Source organism: Gossypium hirsutum, chromosome A07, assembly GCF_007990345.1.
Source record: "Gossypium hirsutum isolate 1008001.06 chromosome A07, Gossypium_hirsutum_v2.1, whole genome shotgun sequence".
In the NCBI taxonomy this organism is placed as follows: Eukaryota; Viridiplantae; Streptophyta; class Magnoliopsida; order Malvales; family Malvaceae; genus Gossypium; species Gossypium hirsutum.
Window position 1 is genome coordinate 16,099,471 of NC_053430.1, and position 17,504 is coordinate 16,116,974.

The following is a 17,504-nucleotide window of genomic DNA, read 5'->3' on the forward strand; positions in this document are numbered from 1 at the left end:
GGTTATTTTAATAAAACATTTTTGGTTTACTAAAATAGTGATTCTGGTCTACGAAAATATGAGAAAACGGGCTCGGGAGTCGGTTACATATGAGGAAGGATTAGCACCCTCACTACGCCCAAAATTGGTACCCAAATCGATTAAATATTGTCCTTATGTCTAAAATTAAAAAATGTTTTTGAAATGTGGTTCTTTTTAAATAACATTTGAATAACCCGAGTCGGTTGCCAAAAATCTTCTTGTTTCGACGTCCGAAAATTTTTAATTTGAAAATCACAAAAGGATGCTCACTATTTAGTTCAACGGGAAACCGAAACCCAGTACAGTAGGGCACGATTCCTCGAATTTCCAAACATTGACCATTGCCTCGCTTTAGAAAATTAGAGTGAAATTCTGAAGAGATATTCGATTACTTTGAACAAACGGAAGATTGCAACCCAGCACGATAGGGCACTATTCCCCGAATTGTCAAACATCGAACCTTTCTTTCGCTTTTAAGAGTTTTTTAGAAAATGTGAGTGAAATTCAAAAGGGATCTTCAATTGTTTCGAACCAATGAAAAAGCGCAACCTAGCACGATAGGGCACGATTCTCAGATCGCCAAACATTGAACATCACCTTCGTTTTAAAGTGTTTTCTTAAAGAACATGAGTGAAAACCTAAAGGAATATTCGATTGTTTTGACCAAACAAGGAATCACAACCCAGCACGATAGGGCATGATTCCCGAATTGTCAAACACTGAGTATTGCCTTCGTTTTAAAGAATCTTTAGAAGACACGAGTGAAATTTTGAAGGGTTATTTGATTATTTTGAGCAAACGAGAAATTGCAACCCAACACGTTAGGGCACGATTCCGCGAATTGCCAAATATCGAATCTCGTCTTCGTTTTAAAGAATTTTTTAAAATTGTGAAACTAGCTTTAAACGCGTTAATTCGATTTGAAATAGGACGAAATTAATCGTAAAATTTAGACTTTGTAAAACCACATTTCATAAACAAGTGGAAAATGATGATATGGGATAATAGGCACATGCGAGATACAATCAATTAACAAACTAATAATTAAATATAGCTAACCTAAAAATGCAACTCGATTATAATAATGCATGGAGAACAATTGATTAATAATACAATGACGAAAATGATAATATAACAATCACACAAGCAAAACAAGACATACAATAATATGCCACAATAATGTACATAGCATGATATAGAATAACCAATGCAAGATATAAAAAACAACATAGCAATTAGAAGCCCATGTGCTATAAAACGGTTTTAAAATAATAACGAATAAATGGACCCATATATATAGGTTGACCAATTTGTATATAAAAAACTAGGGCTAGATATATAATTTTTTTGAAATAGACATTATAGAAAGAAAGAAAGTTTGAATCAAATTGCATGTAGAGTATTTTAAACACAAGTACATTTAAAAAGTTGACAGTATATGATGATTTAAATAATATATAATATAAAAGAATAATGATGAAGATGTATGGCAAGACATAACACACCAAATGCATTTATAAAAATATGTACATGTAAGTTTATTGTAAGAAAAACGTGAAATTAATAACAAGATATATATAATTTCTTAAAATAGTCTAAAAATTATGCATAATCTTATATCAAAACATTTAAAATAATAGACTATATATACACGAAAGCAATATAATGTAAAGATATACTCAAATAACAATAATTTTATAATTACAAAAAAAAACAATGAAATTTCCTAAATTATTTTATATATATAGAGAGAGAGAAAATACTTGATAAATCGCAAAGCAAAAAGTGTTTTGAATAAAAAACTATTAAAGCAATAAGTGCATTAATATATATATAAATTTAAAAGTAAATACATGTAAAATAACATAGAAATGGTAACATATATAGGACTAAATTTATTTTATTATAAATTATATACATAGCAGATTTAAAAACATACCTACATGTAAGGCATTATATACATAAAATACTATAGATTCAACGACATGTATATACGGATCAAGTATAGATGTTGAATAATATATATACATATATAATAGTTATTTAAATAATATGTACAACAGCCATGCACAATGAAATATGATGACAAAAATATGTGCCGAAATATATATATATATATATATAAATAAATAAAGGCATGCAGGGAATAAAATAACATTAATAGTACACATAGAACAAAATTAACTTATTAGCATGCATAGATACGTATATATATAACGAAGTGTAAAACATTTATATAAAATACACACAATATTATGACAATATTATAAAAAAAATAATAAAAGAAAAGCAATTATAAGATAGATTAAAATGTACAAATGAGTAATCGAGAAAAGAATACTATAAATAAAAAGGATTTAATTAGAATCAATCCCAAACAAAAAGGATAATTTATAAACTAAATAAACAAAAAGAGGACTAAAGTGCGAAGCGTACAAAGCATAGGGGCTCAAAATGGAATAAATCCAGGCCCTAAAATGCTGCGTACGAACGCGGACTCGATCGCAAAATAGCGCAAATTATAGGAGAAAATTAAAAAACGAAAAAGAAGCACAGATGGGCTGATTTAAACACGGCGTAAAAAGGGAAGGATTTAATGTGCAATTAACCCCTCACCGCGAAAACGCGCGGATCCCAGGGGCTATCGGGTCAGGTCGTCGGGCATAGTGTCAAACGACGTTGTTTTCTGGCCATTACATTTGGCTCAAACAGTGCTGTTTTTGCTCCTTTAAAAGGCTAAATATGGATTCATTCAGCCGAACCCTAGCAGGACATTAGCCTCCCCCCTTTTGCTGTCCAGTTAACCCCCAGAATGCTCCTTTCTTCATCTATGCGCCACCATGAACGGCGATCCGCGCATTCGAACTCCAAAGGAGTGATTTTCAGCCTTGAGACCCCATTCGGACTTCGATTTCAACGAAGTGAAGGGGAAATGACAGCTAACTTACAAGGTAAAGTCTTGTTTCCCTTTATTCTTTTATTTTTAGATACCAAAAAAGAAAAAGAAAATCAAAGGGTATAGATCGGGAACAATGCGGGATAAACCCAGAAACTCAAGAGCAGAAATCACCTTTTTTCTTTGTTGCTTTGTATTGCTTATGTTCGTAAAAAACTTACAAATGATTCTCTTTATGCTTTATAGCCGAGAGAAAGAAAGAAGGAAAAATAAAAATAAAAATAAAAATAAAAAATATACAATTTTTGCTATTTTCTTGCGTCTGTTGTTTTATTGCGTTTGGTGTGCAGGTACGGGCGCTGTGCTGACGTACGGGGGCTGTGCTGGCGCAGGCGTGGCTGTTGGAGGATACGGAGGCCAGGGCTGAGGCTTGGCTGCGGTGCGAGAGTAGGAAAGAGACCCTAGGGTTTCTTGTTCTAAAATTTCTGGGCCATTTAGGCCGATGTAATTTTGGGCCTTGGGTTAATTTGGGGATTGGGTTTGGGCCAAAGTCTGTAAAAGGATATTTACTGGACTGTTATAATTTTATTTGGGGTTTATGGTTTTTGGTTTATTTATTTTTTATATATCTTATATTTATATGTATATATATGTTTGGGGGTTTTTAGCGGGCCCGGGCTAAAATTGGTCATTACAGTATGAATTTCGGTCGTTTCGAGTAATGTATGTATTAAATGAGCTAAATTTGGTATTATAGATCAAGAGAATCGAGATACGGACCTTGATCGAGGAAAGAATAAGGTTTAAGAGGTTTAGGCTCAATTTTTAATATTTTGTACTGAGGTAAGTACATATGCAAATAAATACATTAATTATAGTTATTAAATGATTTATTGATATTTGTGTGCTTAATATGCTTATTTAGCTATGTTGATTGTCAAAACCTCTTTTTTTTTTAAAAAAAAAGGTTTTCTTTGAAAATGGGAGTCGCCACCAACCTTTTTAAGTGTGATTGGATCACCTTATAAAACATTTTGGTCTACGAAATTGTGAAAAAACGGGCTCAGGAGTCGGTTACGTACGAGGAAGGGTTAGCACCCTCGTAACGCCCAAAATTGGTACCAAATTGAATAGTTTTGTCTTAATGTCAAAAGCTTGAAAGAATTTAGAAATAAGATCTCTTTTTAAAACCATAATAATTTGAGTTAAAAATCGAAATTATTTCGTTCCAAAAGAGTGCGAACATCACATCCAGCGTGATTGGACACGATATTCTTAAACTTTCATAACTAAAAATCATCTTGTGATTTAAAAAATCTATGTAAAAGGATACTTTAAAGATTTAGACAAACGAGAAATTGCAACCCAGCATGTTAGGGCACTATTTCCCGAATTCCTAAACACAAAAGACATTACCTCGTTTTTAAGATTCCTTTGGATTAAATGAAATATAAAATTTTAAAAAAAAGCGATGATGCATTTAACCTATTACAAAAGATCAATATTAAATTAATTAAACTACATAATTTAACATTTCATGCAAATATTGTCGAAACCACTTTTGAAAGGGATGTTTGAAAAATGGGGATCGACTTTTGAAAAACGAAAACGGGAGTCGCCACCAACCTTTTTAGGTGTGATTGGATCACCTTATAAAACGTTTTGGTCTACGAAAATTAAGAAAACAGGTTCGGGAGTCGGTTACGTACGAGGAAGGATTAGCACCCTCGCAACGCCCAAAATTGGTACCAAATTGAATAGTTTTCTGTCTTAATGTCAAAAATTTGAAAGGATTTAAAAATAGGATCCCTTTTTTAAAACTGAAATTATTTAAGTTGAAAAATCGAGATTCCTTAGCTCCGAAAGAATACAAACATCACATCCAGCATGATAGGACACGATATTCTTAAACTCTCGTAACTGAAATCATCTCGTGATTTACAAAATCTATTTAGAAGGATACTTTAGGCATTTAGACAAACGAGAAATCGCAACCCAGCATGTGAGGGCACTATTTCCCAAATTCCTAAATACGAAAAACATTGCCTCATTTTAGAAAAACTTTTGGATAAAATATGACAATTAAATGAAATATATTTTTTAAAATAATGATTTGAGTAAAATTTAAAAAATAATTTACTAAGAGTAATACTAAAAAAATTATTAAAAAATGAAAGAGTTTGAATGATACTAAAATTATTAAAAATTAAAAAATATAAAAAATTCGGGAAACATGGATTAAATCAAAATAAAAAGGATTGAAAAACGAAGATGAACAAAGAATAAAATAATAACAAACCGTAGAAAATAAGAACGTAAAAGGGAGAGAAATTTGAGTGAAAGCTCTCAAAAATTTTTTATTGTTTCCCAAAACTCCAGTGTGTTTACAATGAAGGGAGAGGCCTCTATTTATAGTTGAACCTCTTCAAATCCAATGGTACAGATCAATTACATCAACGGTTAAGATTAAAAGGTATCTACAAATTAAATCTCTAAGATTACAAAATCATATCTTCTAATATTGCATATTATATCTAAGATTGCAATCATATCTAAGATTGTATCATATCTAAGATTGCATATCATATCTAAGATTGCATATCATTGAAGATTATATTTCCATATGAGTCAAGCTTGTAGATGGACCTTAAATCTTTTCAAGTAATGGGTCATTCCGATCGGGCCAAATTATATTTGTAATTCTAGACTGAACTTGGACTTCGTTTTTCTTTTTGGGGTTTATTATTTTTTTTGGACTTATTTCTGGGCCCGGGCAAAATTGAGTGTCTACAGCTGCCCCTCTTTGCTCATTGTTGTGTAACAGGAATAGAGAAAAGACTATAAAAGAACCAATTTTTCCCGTGCTCGCCGAGTCTTGAGTTCTTGATCTTTGATCTTCTTTAAATGGCTTCTTGACGACTTCAATCTACTTCACTGCAACTCAGGAAGGCGATATCTGCTATCTTTGATCTGCTTCAGGTCTAATACAGAGACGCCAAATCTGTTATCTTCGATTTACTCCCCATCTAATACAGAGACGCCAAATCTGCTTCTTCAATCTGCTCCCCGTCTAATACAGAGATGCCAAATCTGTTATCTCCGATTTGCTCCCCGTCTAATACAGAGATGCCAAATCTGTCATCTTGGATCTGCTTCGATGTAAACACATGAAGGTCAGATCTGCTATGTCTTCGATCTGTTCCTCGTCTAATACAATGATGCCAAATCATCTTGGATCTGCTTCAATGAAGGTCAGATCTGATGTGTCTTCGATCTGCTCCCCGTCTAATACAGAGATGCCAAATCATCTTGGATCTGCTTCAATGAAGGTCAGATCTGCTATGTCTTCGATCTGCTCTCCGTTGAATATGGAGATGCCAAATCTATTTCTTCGATTTGTTCTCTGTCAGTACAGAGATACCAAATCATCTTAGATCTGCTTCAGCATAAACACGTGAAAGCCAAATCTGCTATATCTTCGATCTGCTCCCCGTCTAATACAGAGATGCCAAATCATCTTGGATCTGCTTCAATGAAGGTCCAATCTGTTATGTCTTCGATCTTCTCCCCGTCTAATACAGAGATGCCAAATCATCTTGGATCTGCTTCAATGAAGGTCAAATCTATTGTATCTTCATCTGCTCCCCGTCTAATACAGAGATGCCAAATCATCTTGGATCTGCTTCAATGAAGGTCAGATCTGCTATGTTTTCGATCTGCTCTCCATCAAATATGGAGATGCCAAATCTGTTTCTTTGATTTGTTCTCTGACATTACAAAGATGCCAAATCATCTTAGATCTGCTTCAGCGTAAACACGTGAAAGCCAAATCTGCTATGTCTTCGATCTGCTCCTTGTCAATGTAAGGATGCCAAATCATCTTGGATCTACTTCAATATGAAAACATCCGAATGTTAGATCTGCTATGTCTTCGATCTGCTCTCTGTCGAATATGGAGATGCCAAATCTATTTCTTTGATTTGTTCTCTGACAATATAGAGATGTTAAATCATCTTGGATCCGCTTCAGAGTAAACACCTGAAGGTCAAATCTGCTATGCTTTAGCCTGTTACCCTACTACTTAGGGGGTTAAGGCGTATCAATCTTCATTGTCCCTTGAAGGACATAACCTATATAATGTGTATGAGTTCATGCCTAATGATTAGGATGCTATCATCGAAGTGAGTCAAATGTTCCTAATTAAACCTGTTATAATGCAAAATGTTTATGAATATGACCCCTATTCCAAACGTCACCACTCATTATTTCTCGAAGTTTATCCTTATTTCTCTCGAAGTATCATTCCTACTCAGCCTGTGGGTTTGTACCATTCTTCAAATGCTATGACCCACCAAAAATGTTTGTAAGATGATCCTCTCTTAGGAACAAATAATTTGATTTGTCCAATCATCATTTTGGACTAAAGAAAGAATTTCCTCAAGTTCTTTCAAACCTCACTTACGTGAATTCTTCGAACAATTGTTCTGTTTTAGTTTCTTGTATTATCTAGAAATTTCCAGAGTAATGAGCAAAACTTCATTTGTGAAAATTATTTAGTTCATCTATCATTATTTTAATGTAACATACTTTAAGAATAATGGAAGATGAATTTAATCTTGAGAATAATTAGATTTGAATAAATTTTTCAAAAATACAAAGGAAATTAATCTGAAAGCCTATCTTTGAGAAGAAAAAGAATCTAAAGATAGCAAACAGGACAAAAGTTAGATGCCCTAGATATCGCCACTTGAGCGTTTATATGCCAGCTCCATGAAGACTTTCTTGAATTCAACATGCGTTTAAAAGATCCAAAGTACTTTGTTGATGCCCCGATATGCAACGCACTTCACTCTTCGTTGAATCAGATATAGTAAGATTATTGTGTGCTCTTCAAAATTTGAGCTGCCCTTTCGGGTTTTCAACTCAAAACTCCTTTGGTCACAAGGCGCCCTTTGCGGGTTTTCACCTTTGCCTCTCCATTTTTTTTTTGAAAACTCAAGGCGTCCTTTGCGGGTTTTCACCTTGAATTCTTCTCTTATTTAGACAAAGTACTTTTTGACTGAGTCTGAATTCACTGGATTGGGCAAAATTTTCCCATCCATTTCTGTTAAGATCAATGCACCCCTAGAGAAGGCCTTCTTCATGATATACGGCCCTTCCCAATTTGGCATCCATTTTCCTCTAAAGTCCTTCTGAATAGGGAGGATCTTTTTCAGCACAAGATCCCCTTCGTGGAATTCTTTTGGTCGCACTTTCTTGTCGTAAGCTTGCATCATTCGCTTCTGATACATCTGACCATGACGAATGGCCTTTAGCCTCTTTTCCTCAATCAAGTTCAACTGATCATATCGCGATTGTATCCATTCAGCTTCATTCAACTTTATCTCTGACAAGACTCGAAGAGACGGTATTTCCACTTCAATGGGTAACACTGCTTCCATCCCATAAACCAACCAGAAAGGAGTTACCCCGGTAGAGGTTCTGACAGACGTTCGGTAAGCTAAGAGTGCAAATGGTAACTTCTCATGCCAGTCTCTGTAGGTTTCAGTCATTTTCCCCCTATCTTCTTGATGTTTTTGTTAGCAGCTTCCACTGCCCCATTCATCTTTGGGTGATACGGCGAAGAGTTATGATGCTTAATCCAGAACTGACTGCAAACTTCTGCTATCATTTTTTTGTTCAAGTTCAGTGCATTGTCTGATATGATCTTTTCAGGCATCCCATACCGACAAATAATCTCTTTCTTTAAGAAACGACTTACAGCCGACTTAGTAACATTCGCATGAGAAGTAGCCTCTACCCACTTCATGAAGTAATCAATGACCACAAAAATAAAGCGATGCCCATTTGAAGCTTTTGGTGATATTGGCCCAATGACATCCATGACCCACATAGAAAAAGGCCATGGAGAAGTCATAACGTGTAGAGGTGAAGGTGGTACATGAATCTTGTCTCCATAAATCTGACATTTATGACATTTTTTGGCATAGTTGATATAATCCCGTTCCAAAGTAGACCAATAATATCCAAACCTTATAATTTGTCTAGCCATCGTGAAACCATTAGCGTGCGTCCTACAAGCACCCTCGTGAACTTCTTCCAAGATTAACTTAGCTTCCACGGCATCAACACATCTCAACAGTACTTGGTCATTTCTTCTTTTGTACAGAATGTCCCCATCCAAAATGTAGTCGCAGGCTAATCTCCTTAAAGTTCGCTTATCATTTTCAGTTGCCTGTTCTGGGTATTTACGATCTCTCATATATCGTAATATATCCTGATACCAAGGGTTATCATCATTTTCTTCTTCCTCAATGTTACAACAGTAAGCTGGAGCCTCGAAGATACTCATCTGAATGGGTCTCATCTCCTTCTCTTTATTCACTTTAATTATTGAAGCCAAGGTTGCTAGAGCATCTGCCATCTGGTTTTCGTCTCGTGGGATATAATTGAAAGTGATGTCATCGAACTCCTCAAGTAACCCCAAAACTACCTTTCGATAATTGATCAATTTAGGATCCCTTGTCTCCCATTCACCTTTAAGCTGGTAAATTACCAACGTGGAGTCTCCATAAACTTCCAAGGTTCTTATTATTCGCTCTATAGTCGCTCGGAGTCCCATGATGTACGCTTCATACTCGGCCATATTGTTTGTGCAATCAAAATCCAACTTGCACGTGAATGGATAATAATCACCATTTGGGGATACCAAGACTACCCCAATTCTATTTCCCACTGCATTGGATGCCCCATCAAAGCTCAACTTCCAAGGATAATCCCCTGTAGCTGCTACACACATCAACTCCTCATTTGGGAAATAAAAACTCAACGGCTCATAGTCTTCTAGAGCTCTACTAGCCAAAAATTCCGCTATCGCACTTCCTTTTATAGCCTTCTGGCTCACATAAACTATGTCAAACTCTAAAAGCAGAATTTGCCACCTCGCCATTCTTCCATTCAAAGTTGTTGACTCCATCATATACTTCAGAGGATCAAGTTTTGAAATAAGCCAAGTAGTATGATACAACATATATTGCCTCAACCTTCGAGTCGTCCAGATTAAAGCACAGCACAATTTCTCAATTGGCGAATATCTCATCTCACACTCTGTGAATTTCTTACTGAGGTAGTATATCGCCTTCTCCTTTCTTCCCGACTCATCATGTTGGCCAAGCACACATCCCATAGAATTGCTAAACACTGATAAGTATAGAATTAATGGTCTACCTGGATTAGGTGGAGATAACACAAGAGCATTTAACAAGTATTGCTTAACTTTATCGAAAGCATTCTGGCATTCCTCATCCCAAGTACCTTGGTTGTGTTTTCTAAGGAGGCGAAATATAGGGTCACATTTCTGAGTTAATTGTGAAATAAACCGAGCAATATAATTCAACCTTCCAAGAAAACCCCGAACTTCTTTCTGAGAATGCGGTAAAGGCAAATCTTGTATGACTCTAACTTTGTCTGAATCAACTTCTAGTCCTTTTTCACTGACCACAAAACCTAGTAACTTCCCCGACCTGGCTCCAAAAGTGTATTTTTTCGGATTAAGTTTTAACTGAAACTTCCTTAATTTCAAGAATAGTTTCTTTAAAACCTCAATATGTTCCTCCTTTGTTCAAGATTTGGAAATCATATCATCAACATACACCTCAATTTCCTTGTGCATCATATCGTGAAATAAGGTCATCATAGCCCTTTGGTATGTTGCCCCTGCATTCTTTAGCACAAAGGGCATTACTTTATAACAGAAAGTCCTCCAAAAGGTTATGAAGATGGTTTCGTCCATTTCTTCAGTATGCATCTTTATCTGATTGTACCCTGAAAAACCGTCCATGAAGGAGAACAACGAATATCCCGCTGTGTTGTCTACCAAAGTGTCTATGTGAGGCAGAGGGAAATTATCTTTTGGGCTAGCTTTCTTCAAATCCCTGTTATCAGCACACATTCGTACTTTCCCATCCTTCTTAGGAACTGGTACAATGTTAGCTACCCATTCAGAATACTTCACCTCTTGTAAGAATCCCGCATCGAACTGTTTCTTGACTTCATCTTTTATTTTTAATACGATATCTGGTCTCATTCTTCGCAACTTCTGTTGAACTGGTTTACAATCCTATCTTATTGGAAGACGATGCACCACAATATCAGTATTTAACCCTGGCATATCTTGATAGGACCACGCGAAGATATCCTTGAACTTACGTAACAACTCAATCAGTCCTTGCCTTATATCATCAGCAATATGCGTGCCAATTTTCACCTCTTTCCCTTCCTCTAGGGCTACATTCTCTACTGCCTTTTTCTCATGTGGCATGATTTGTTTCTCCTCCTGTTTTACCATCCTCAAAAGATCTAGAGACACATCACAATCCTGGACATCTTCAAAATCCTGTGATTCCTCTAAACACATGTCTTGCTCATGAGAGAAATCAGAATTTGTAATATCAATGCTCATGTCATTGATATCTAGGGATCTGTGAAGTATAAAGAATGAATGAATTTAAGAATGATTATTTATGTTCTATGAATGAAAGAATAAGAATTACCAAAATTTAACGGAATATTGGTTGATAAAAAATGAAACAATACTCATTCAAATCGATAAAAGTTATGCTTTATTAAAAAAATAATAGATGATCGTAAGCCCATTCCACAAATGTAATCCTATTACTCCTAGGCCCTAGAGTAACAAAAATGTTTCGAGAATTATTCTGAAAAATTCCTAAAGACTACAGGAAGTTCCTCCGCAGTCCAATTGTTCAGAGAGCTTCCCGGTTCGTAAAGGCGAATGCCCTCAAGGTTTCCTTAATCAGTCCCTTCTTCATGTATGGCATTGATGGAATGATTTTCATTTCCAAACACCCCCATCTCCAGGTAAGCTATCCCTCCTGATACAAAAGTCTAGGATATATAAGGGAACGTCTTCTTTTCGCTCAACCGTGACCCTCTTCTCTCTTTCTCTCTTTCTTTCTCTTTTTAACCTTAGTTAGGGTCTTTTTATGGATTATAATGCATGTGATGTGATGCAATGCAAATGCATGAATACAAAAGAAAAAGAGATGTTGATCTTGAATTTAATTCCATTAGAATAACTTTTCTAGAAAACAAATTTCTTTACATGAAAATAGATTACATATGCAGTCTTGCCCTTCATAGTCCAAGTAAACGCTGATCTTTTCTTCATGGTCGAATCTTGTAAATTCTCCAAAAGATGCCTTTGCTAGCTCCTTGCTGCTTAATCTGAGACTCGATCTCTTGCTCGCTTATCTCCATGATACTCATCAAAAAGTGCCAGCTCTTGGATAATCTTCGTTGGCAATTAAATAAGTCATGTATTCTTTCGTGGACTTCCGGCTTTCTCTCGTCATGCCTTTGTTGGCTTAAATCTTTGGCAATTATATCATTTATTCTTCCATGGACTACCAGCTTTCTCTCGTCGTGTTTACTTTGACTATATTCAGGCGACCGCACTATAATCCACTTTATCAAGAAATTCGTTTTCTTATGACAAACTATTCTATTTAGGAATCGAATTTCGAATCAACACCTTCTTTTATTTGATGTAATGTAATGCAAATGCATGAATGCAAAAAGGTATCCATCTTGATTCAGTTTCATTTTAGAAAACGTTATTTAAGGAACAAAAGTCTTTTCATAAAACAGATTACAAATACGCTTTCGTTCGTAGGCCCAGAGTCTTAACCCTATCAAATAACAAAGCTAACTCTCGACCTCTATCTGAACTGCCCCACTTTATATTGCTTTAGGACGAGTAACGGTGTATAACCAACGACTCCCCAAATCTCAGGAAGAGGTACCCAATCAAAACTGCCGCAGCGATAAAGGACTTCATTAGGAGCCAACCAAGGAGCCTTCCACATAACATCTTCCTCTCGAAGATTCTGAAGAATGTCTATCCACCTCTCCTCTGAAATGTCATCTCTCCTCGGCATGTCTACTGCTTCTTTTAAGGGAGAATAACCCTCAAAGAATACTCAGCAAGGAACCTTATCAAGCTTCTAAAAATGACTGTGGAACCAAACCAACAGCAACTGTGCACATCCAATGAATCTACCTTTGCCGGCTCTCCGACATGCACTCAAAGATCTAAATGTCTCAGCTAGGATTATTGGTACCAGTGTATTCTGCTTACCAACACGATCGAACAAATCCGCAACTGCCTCATCCATGTGCCCCAACGCCTTTGGGAAAATCACCATGCCGTAAATACTTAAAGCCAGGACGTCGACCCTTTTCTTTACGTCTGGATATGTTGATATCAAATCCTTCAAAATGGCCCATGGAACGCACTTACTATCACCCTTTTTCTGTATACGAGCTACAGCCCACTGCTTACTCATCCCAGTAATCATCAACAACTTCTTTGCAAAAGTTGGAAGACTAGCAGGCCTAACATAAGCCTTGTGACCCTGAATCCTCAGGCAACGCAGTAAAGTCGTATCTTGTAACCCTGAATCCTCGGGCAACGCAGTAAATTCGTATACTCCTCTAAAGTAGGTGCAAGATCAACATCACCAAATGTAAAGCAACCATAAGCAGGGTTCCAAAACTGTACCATAGCTCCAAACAAGTGCCTATCTACTTTGACGTCTAGCAAATAGGGAAGGTCTCCATAATTCTGATAGAAAAGCTGCTTAGCCTCGTCATCCCATTGGGCCCAAATGTTGCTCAGCTCCTAAAACTCATTCTGCATCGAATTAATACGAGTGAAGTCCCATAACTCTGACGTATATCCCTCAGTGACACTATCTCCTTTCTCTAACTGGGTTTTCTCTGACCAGGTACAGACAGAAGCATTGTCCTCCACTCTATCAAGGTATTCATTCCTCATTACAAAACTTTCTAATCTAGAAATCGAGCCGTGAATCGACACCTTTAAATTCCAAATGACATGCAATGACAGCAAAATAAAATAGGTCAGTATCATAAAAAATGATAAACAAGTACTTACAAGGGTAGCTTACTAAAGGCTATCACTATCTTTCCTAAACTCTTTAAAGTTCACTATATGAGTTTTAGCTTTAAAGCTAGGGTACCTGAACCAGCAGATTCCTTGGTCTTCACCCATTATAGGCTCATATAGACCAAGTTCAGTTCAGGGGGACACATTTCCCTATGGCCATACGGAGATGAAAATCTCACGAAAACATAGGTACAGTATCCCGGAAGCAATCCACTAGCTCATACGAAGGTGAAAACCTTACGAAAGTGTAGCTTCTCACTCCCACTTAAAGCTGTGACCACAACGGTCATGCAAATGCAATGTACAGCAATAAGGTAACAAACATATGCAGCAAACGCATGTAAAAAGGATCCAATTTAAAATTTTCTAAACTTCCGACATTAAGACAGAAAATACTCAATTTCTTGGCTTGACTCTCTTAAGTTCCCAGTGGAGTCGCCAAGCTGTCGAAACCATTTTTTAAAGGGATGTTTGAAAAATGGGGATTGACTTTTGAAAAATGAAAACGGAAGTCGCCACCAATCTTTTTAGGTGTGATTGGATCACCTTATAAAACGTTTTGGTCTACGAAAATTAAGAAAATAGGTTCGGGAGTCGGTTACGTACGAGGAAGGATTAGCACCCTCGCAACGCCCAAAATTGGTACCAAATTGAATAGTTTTCTGTCTTAATGTCAAAAATTTGAAAGAATTTAAAAATAGGATCCCTTTTTTAAAACCTAAATTATTTAAGTTGAAAAATCGAGATTCCTTAGCTCCGAAAGAATACAAACATCACATCCAGCATGATAGGACACGATATTCTTAAACTCTCGTAACTGAAATCATCTCGTGATTTACAAAATCTATTTAGAAGGATACTTTAGGCATTTAGACAAACGGGAAATCGCAACCCAGCATGTTAGGGCACTATTTCTCAAATTCCTAAATACGAAAAACATTGCCTCATTTTAAAAAAACTTTGGATAAAATATGACAATTAAATGAAATATATATATTTTTAAATAATGATTTGAGTAAAATTTAAAAAATAATTTACTAAGAATAATACTAAAAAATTATTAAAAATGAAAGAGTTTGATATGATACTAAAATTATTAAAAATTAAAATATATAAAAAATTCGGGAAACATGGATTAAATCAAAATAAAAAGGATTGAAAAACGAAGATGAACAAAGGATAAAATAAGAACAAACCGTAGAAAATAAGAACGTAAGAGGGAGAGAAATTTGAGTGAAAGCTCTCAAAAAAATTTTATTGTTTCCCAAAACTCCAGTGTGTTTACAATGAAGGGAGAGACCTCTATTTATAGTTGAATCTCCTCAAATCCAACGATACAGATCAATTACATCAACGGTTAAGATTAAAAGGTATCTACAAATTAAATCTCTAAGATTACAAAATCATATCTTCTAAGATTGTATATCATATCTAAGATTGCAATCATATCTAAGATTGCATCATATCTAAGATTGCATATCATATCTAAGATTGCATATCATTGAAGATAATATTTCCATATGAGTCAAGCTTGTAGATGGACCTTAAATCTTTTCAAGTAATGGGCTATTCCGATCAGGCCAAATTATATTTGTAATTCTAGCCTGAACTTGGACTTCGTTTTTTTTTGGGTTTATTATTTTTGTTTTTGGACTTATTTCTGAGCCCGGGCAAAATTGAGTGTCTACAAATATAATATAGAAAACGATAAATATGACATAAATCACACAATATACGTTAACATTTCATGCATATATATTCACAAATAACATGAATATACACATTATCATTTCATGCAAAATACAAAATAGCAAAATAATGAATATAACAATACCAATTACACATATACATAATAATATTTCATGCGAATATATTCTTCAAATAACAACATAAATGATCCATTTTCATGCGAATATATAATAATAAATAAATAACATAAAAATAACAAATAATTTATGAGATAAAATTAACATATTAAAACAATACCAAATAAATACAAAAGGGATATAAAAAAAACAAACAAATTAAAAACAATTGGAAAAAATAAATGAGGTAAAAAATATTTAAAGCAATATATAAAAAATATAAAAAATTTTAAAAAATATATATTAGATGATATAATAATTCAATATATATTCATATAAATAATACTATATTAAATAGGTGCAAAATTTTTTAATAAATTTTGGAATTTTACATAATATGCTAAATATTTAATAATGATATATATATTATTTAATAATAATTTACAAGAAATTTTTTAAATTTTAAGAAATTTTTTAAATTTTACGCAATTAATGAATAATAAAATAATTTATAATTTATAATAAAATAAAAATGTAAGGAATGATATATATAGTAAAATATATAATATATAATAAAATTTATAAATAAAATGTATAATAATATAAATAATATAATGAATAATATATAAATAAAAATAATATATACACTATTTTTATATATAACTAATATTTATAGAAATAAATAATACACATAGTATTTAAAATAAATTAAATATATAAAGAGGATTAAAATCAAATTTAATTAAAAATTCAGGGTTAATTACAAATAAATAATAAAAATTTGGGCCTAATTGAAATGCACATTGAAATATAAGGGACTCACTAGGCAATTAGTCCTAATCCCTAAAAATGACGTCGTTCTTCAGAATAGATTTATAAGGGCCATCGGGACTAAATTGAATTAATCGTAAAAGATTAGGGCCAATTTAAAATAAAAATAAAATGTAATTGTAAATTTTAAAACTGCGGAAGGATCGATTTGGTAATTTGCCCTTAAAATAAAAACACACGGATCCTATTCGGGTCACGGGTTTACACGCGGATCTTAAGCTTTGAAACGACGCCGTTTGGAGCTTATTATTTTGAGCAAAAACGACATCGTTTTCTTAAGGCTATATAAGCCAAATTTTAATCTAAAATTTCATTTTAAACCCGATTCTAAAAAAAAAATCCTCTGAAAGAGGGTTGAGAATCAGCCCTCGGAGCTCTGTCGAGCCTCCGTCCAGGGGCTCACACGCGCCTACGCGCCACCGTCAACACCGCCTCTTACGGCGGCCGAAAGCTGGAAAGCTTCGTTTTTCAATGGAGATCCATCGGTAAACTTCTCTTTTCCTTATTTTAGTAATATTTCATACATTCATAACGAAAGAAAAAAATAAGGTAAAAAAATCACCTCTGTTTCCTCGATAATCTGTTGGTATTTTTTATGTGTATGTCAACTGCCTGTACTTTATTGTATGTATGTATATATAAAAAAATTGTTTACATCGTTCTTGATTCGGGCTTTTATAGCCACCGAATATATTACAATCTTTGGTTTTATTTCTTGCCATATTTGCATTTGTCTCTGTTGTTCTTCTCTCTTTTTTGCAGGTACCAGCGAGAAATCTGGCGGTGAACACGTTGGCATCGATTTGTGTACCGATTACGGCGCAATATGGAGCCGGAGTCACGGCATCGATCGAGGCATCGATGAAGGGTCACTGGAACGACGCCTAAACGAAAGGGCGTGACTATTGGTGTGCCTGCGACGCCTAGGGTTTCAGAAACCCTAGGCCTTCTGTCTTCTGTC

The 17,504-nt window shown here is 34.8% G+C and overlaps 1 long non-coding RNA gene across 1 annotated transcript; it reads left to right on the forward strand.

Annotated features, from left to right (window-relative positions):
* Positions 1-2,585: 2,585 nt before the first annotated feature.
* Positions 2,586-3,530, forward strand: LOC107932907 (uncharacterized). The gene is made up of 2 exons (XR_001693504.2): positions 2,586-2,972; positions 3,268-3,530. It is a non-coding gene; the product is annotated as an uncharacterized lncRNA (long non-coding RNA).
* Positions 3,531-17,504: the final 13,974 nt, after the last annotated feature.